This window comes from Melopsittacus undulatus, chromosome Z, assembly GCF_012275295.1.
Source record: "Melopsittacus undulatus isolate bMelUnd1 chromosome Z, bMelUnd1.mat.Z, whole genome shotgun sequence".
Taxonomy (NCBI): domain Eukaryota; kingdom Metazoa; phylum Chordata; class Aves; order Psittaciformes; family Psittaculidae; genus Melopsittacus; species Melopsittacus undulatus.
The window spans coordinates 79,148,835-79,154,834 of NC_047557.1; positions in this window are offsets into that span (position 1 = coordinate 79,148,835).

A 6,000-nucleotide genomic window follows, 5' to 3' on the forward strand; every position below is an offset into this window, starting at 1 on the left:
TGCTGATTTTAATTTGTGTGTGTGTGTGTCTTTTTAAAAGCTGCCTGCAAAACTTCAACTGGCACAAAGGCGCAGAAACAGAAAGCAAGATAGGACAAGAAATTCGGAATGACAGAAGGTGCCTTGTCTTTTTTCTATTTTTTTATACCACCCGCTCACAATTAAAACTTATCTCCTCCAGATGACACACAGAAGGTGGGCAGGATTTTAGAAGCAGCTGATAGATGATTGTAGCAAGTAGGATGTCTGATTTTAATAGCTATCCTGCAATGCAACTTTCATAAGCAGTTGTTGAATCCTCCTGTGTTCAGTGATGGTAGGACACCACAGCCCTTCCCTCACAAGAACCACATTTCTGCTTTCAGCACCTGCCAAAGTACTAACATCTTTAGTTCTTAGATTACTGCTGGTAAAGAGCATGCTAAACCCCTCAAGACGGGTATGCCAAGACTGGTTACTTGTTTTACATGGGCTGAATTTGCATTGCAATACATTTAGTGGTCTGTTTATTCCATTTGAGCTTTGCACTGAATCCTGAAATTGCAGGATATGATCCAGTTTAGGATTCCTTTGCTGAGACAAAAAGATGCAAAGGGTATCAGGGTAGAGAAGAATTATATGAAAAAATGCATTTTACTTACTGTCTTGTCACCTATTTGATGCAAATTCCAAGATTTTAATGCCAAGCAATATGTTTGCATGATAGAAGCCTCACTACTGATCAGCTTCAACCCAGTTCTTATGGGATGCAGAACTGGAAAATATGGATTGTTTTAATCTTAAAAATTAAACTTTTTTTTTTTTTCCCAGTGACAGCTGGTATTTCCAGAGGTTAAAAAGGAAAAAAAAAAAAAAAAAAAGCATAGTCTTGTCACCTAGCATTTAAGAATAGAAACCATTAAGAAGTGTAACGATTGGGAAAAGTTATCCTGTGTCTTTTGGGACACAAAAATTCTTTCTGATGCTAAGCCCAAAAGAAAAAATAAATTCTCTTTAGAATTGCCTTTGTAGTTTCTTTTCATTCGTTCTTTTGGCTTGACATCGATGGAATAGGCTTTTTGTGTACCGTGTATAGTGCATAAATACAGAGAATGTATTTCATGAAAAATAAAAACGTTAGCTTTCCTGAGAAGGACAATATGCTACCTTTTGAGAAACACTTTTCACAAGAATTAAATTAGAAACTTAAAAAAAAAAAAGTGAATAAAAAAAAAGTGAAACACTGAAAACTCATGAAAAAGCAACATTGTACTTGAGTGTTCTGCAAGGCTTGAAAAACCTCTCTTTTGGCTTGAAAAGTTTTATTTAATTCAAAATTCTTACTCGGCTTGTTGTTTACACCCTGAATCTGTTTCTTATGTCTTATTCCTGGATAGTTTATTTTGGTTCCTGCTATTGTGCCAAAAGTATGATACACAAATATTCTCAAATTTGTCTTCAGCATTTTTTGCTGAAACTCGAACATACATAAATCTGTCGTGACATTCACTCTTATGCCTCATTATATGTTCTTGAGAGCTTTTACAGTCTGTTATGTCTTTGTTTTTCACTTACTGCTTTGGATTTGTTGTGGAGATTAAATACATATGATCTATATTTCAAGTAACCCCTCCTAATTCTTTGGTCCTGTATATAGTTGTTTAAAAAAATGCCAGACTGATATGAAAAGGTTTGGTGGAATGAAACAAAGATTGAAAGCAATGCTACTGACAGAACTCTATGGTTTGTGTTCTACCCTTTATAGATATGTGGGTTTACAATGTAAACCTTGCAAACTTATTTCACTGCTGTTACATGTGCAACAATTTAATTGTACTTTGAATTTTGAAATATTTGATTTCAGTACATGATTATGTGATTGATTTTTGCGAGAACATACTTAGCATACCTATAATTTTTCTGTTCCAAACTATCAATCCCTCAACTACACGAATTTTTGAATAAATTATGCATGTAAGAGCAGATGACTGCTCCAGGGTATTATATAACTTTTTAAAAAACTGTACAACTGTTTTCTAAACAATTTGTGCACACATAAAATGGAAAAGCAAATACGTGGTACATTTTCCATTACATAGCCTAAATGCACCTTTGGAACTCGAGCTAGAAAAATGAGATTGCTGAAAACCCATGGCACATAGGATACCAGCATTTTTCTCTCCTTCCCACTGCTAATGAGAGAAGAAATACTGTGGTTATTAGGGAAGGACCTAACAAAGCTGAACCAAGAGATCCTGTTAATGATAGACTATTTTAGTAGAAATGTTTGGATTGTATTAATTCCTGTCGCTTCTACTACCATGACAAACATTTTTTGAAGAGACTAAACTCACAAATTACTTGTGTTGTTGTCAGTTACAGTGATTTTATCAATGCCCAAACTACTCAAGCAGACTGTAACCATCGTGTTGATCTATCATCAGTCAACTTAGAAAGAAACCAAACAGGCAACAGAAGCAATAGAATTGACATAGCATTGTAACCATAATAATAAATCATAGAATCATAGAATCATAGAATAGTTAGGATTGGAAAGGACCTCAAGATCATCTAGTTCCAACCCCCCTGCCATGGGCAGGGACACCTCACACTAAACCATGCCACCCAAGGCTTCATCCAACCTGGTCTTGAACACTGCCAGGGATGGAGCATTCACTACCTCCCTGGGCAACCCATTCCAGTACCTCACCACCCTAACAGTAAAGAATTTCTTCCTTATATCCAGTCTAAACCTCTGCTGTTTAAGTTTCAACCCACTACCCCTTGTCCTGTCACTACAGTCCCTAATGAATAGTCCCTCCCCAGCATCCCTGTAGTCCCCCTTCAGATACTGGAAGGATGCTATGAGGTCTCCATGCAGCCTTCTCTTCTCCAGGCTGAACAGCCACAACTTTCTCAGCCTGTCTTCATATGGGAGGTGCTCCAGTCCCCTGATCATCCTCGTGGCCCTCCTCTGGACATGTTCCAACAGCGCCATGTCCTTTTTATGTTGAGAACACCAGAACTGAACACAATACTCCAAGTGAGGTTTCACGAGAGCACAGTAGAGGGGTAGGATCACCTCCTTCGACCTGCTGCTCACGCTCCTCTTGATGTAGCCCAGGATACGGTTGGCTTTCTGGGCTGTGAGTGCACACTGCTGGCTCATGTTCGTTTTCTCATTGACTAACGCCCCCAAGTCCTTCTCCGCAGGACTACCATGAATTTCCTTTTTGCCCAACCTGTAGCTGTGCCTGGGATTGCTCCCAGCCAGGTGGAGGACCTTGCACTTGGCATGGTTAAACTTCATAAGGTTGGCATCAGCCCACCTCACAAGTGTGTCAAGGTCCCTCTGAATGGCATTCCTTCCCTCCAGCAGATCAACAGAACCACACAGCTTGGTGTCATCAGCAAACTTGCCAGTTCTTTATCTACTCAGTGGTACACCTATCAAATTGATGACACTCCAATTTAGAGACAAGGATGTTGTGTGGGACAGTGTTGAATGCTGCGCACAAGCTCAGGCAGATGACATCAACTGCCCATCACTTTTGTAGCCCTGTCATAGAAGGCCACCAAATTGGTCAGGCAGGATTTTCCCCTAGTAAAGCCATGCTGGCTGTCACCAAGCACCTTGCTCTTTTTCATGTGCCCTAGCATGCCTTCCAAAAGAACCTGCTCCCAGATTTTGCCAGGCACAGAGGTGAGACTGACTGGTCTGTAATTCTCTGGGTCATCCATTTTCCCCTTCTTGAAAATGGGGGTTATATTTCCCTTTTTCCAGTCGTCAGGAACTTCACCTGACTGCCATGATTTTTCAAATATGATGGCCAGTGGCTTTGCAACTTCATTCGCCAGCTCCTTCAGGACCCGCGGATGGATTTCATCAGGTCCCATGGACTTGTGTACATTCAGGTTTGTAAGATGGTCTCGAACCCGATCCTCATGTACAGTGGGCCCAAGGTCTAGGTTTTCACAGTCCCTGCATCTGCCTTCCAAGACTCGGGTGCTGCAGGCAGAGCCTTTGCCAGTGAAGACCGAGGCAAAGAAGCCATTCAGAACCTCAGCCTTCTCCAAGTCCTGTCTAGCCAGTTCTCCTGAAAGTTTCCGGAGGGGGCCTACATTGTCCTTAGTCTGTTTTTTAGCCGCTACATACCTATAAATTCCCTTCCTATTATCTTTAACATCCCTTGCCAAGTTTAGCTCCAATTGGGCCTTAGCTTTCCTAACTTGGTCCCTAACTACCCGGACAACATCCCTGTATTCATCCCAGGCCACCTGTCCTTGTTTCCACCTTTTATAAGCCTCTTTATTCTTGTGAATTTTTCTCAGCAGCTCCTTATCCACCCAAGGAGGTGTCCTGGCCCTCCTGCTGCACTTCCTTCTGGTTGGGATGCAACACTCCTGAGCTTGTAGCAGGTGATCCTTGAATATTAACCAAGAGTCTTGGGCCCCCTTGCCCTCTAGGGCTATATCCCATGGAACCTTGCTAAGCAGGTTCCTGAAGAGCCCAAAATCTGCTCTCTTGAAGTCCAGGGCAGTGAGCTTACTGCATGCTCTTCTCATTGTCTTGAGGACCTCAAATTCAACCATCTCATGGTCACTGCATCCAAGACTTCCCTGAAGAGTCGCATTTCCAATGAGCCCTTCCCTGTTGGTGAGCACGAGTTCAAGCAGGGCACCTCTCCTCGTCGGCTCCTTTATTGCTTGCAGAAGGAAGTTGTCTTCCACACAGTCGAGAAACCTCCTGGATTGCTTGTGCCGGGCCATACCGTCGCCCCAACAGATGTCAGGGTGGTTGAAGTCCCCCATGAGAACAAGGGCCTGCGAGTGTGAGGCTTTTACTATTTGTCTGTAGAGTTCTTCATCCACAGGTTCCTCTTGATCAGGCGGTCTGTAACATATCCCCACAGTAATGTGTCCCGTCACCGATTTCCCCTTAACCCTGACCCACAAACTTTCTGTTAACTGATCACCTGTCCCCATACAGAGTTCCATACTCTCCAGCCTATTCCTAATATAAAGGGCAACTCCCCCTCCCCTCCTACCGGGCCTGTCTTTTCTAAAAAGCCTATAACCCTCCATTCCAACACTCCAGTCAAAGGAGCTATCCCACCATGTTTTGGTGATGCCTATTATATCATAGCCCCGTAGATGTGCCCACATCTCTAATTCCTCTTGTTTATTCCCCATGCTACAGGCATTTGTATAGAGGCATCTGATCCGAGCTGCAAATGAAGCCGGCTCAGTGGCTGGAGCGGCTAGAATATTACTACATTGCTCAGAGTATTTATTATAGGTGCTGGCAACTGACTGGGTGTGTTGGGACGGAATGATGCTCCCCTCCCCCAGCACAACTAGTTTAAAGCATCTTTGACAAGTCTGGCAAGCCTCCCAGCAAAGCCACTCTTCCCTTTCTTTATCAGAGCAGTTCCACCAGCCTCCAGTAGGCCTGGCCTACAAATGTGGGCCCCATGTTCGAGACACCCAAACCCTTGACTATGACACCACCCTTTTAACCATTTATTAACCTGTCCAATCCTCCTTGCCTTTGGAAGGTCCTCCCCTGTGTCTTGGAGAATTGTTGAAAAGACTATCTGAGCTGCAGAACCCCTGACGACCTTTCCCAGAGCTCTGTAGTCCTTCTTTATACTCCTCAGGCTACTACTATCTATATCCCTAGCACCCACATGTATCACTAGAAGCAGGTAATAGTCCGTGGGACTTACTAGAGCAGGCAGCCTCTCCGCAACATCCCTGATCTGTGCCCCAGGTAGGCAACACACCTCCCTTGCGACCGGGTCAGGCCGACAGATGACTGCTTCTGTCCCTTTCAAGGCAGAGTCCCCTACTACTACAACCCACCGCTTTTTCCTGGCGGCACCAGTAGAGATCTTCTGTACCAGTGCACTAGCCGACTGTTTCTGATGCAAGTGCATTTCCTCATCAGCCCCCTGCAGGACAGCAAAGCGGTTCTGGGTGGGTACAGCAGATTTAGGAGGAAGCCCCTTGCTTTTAATT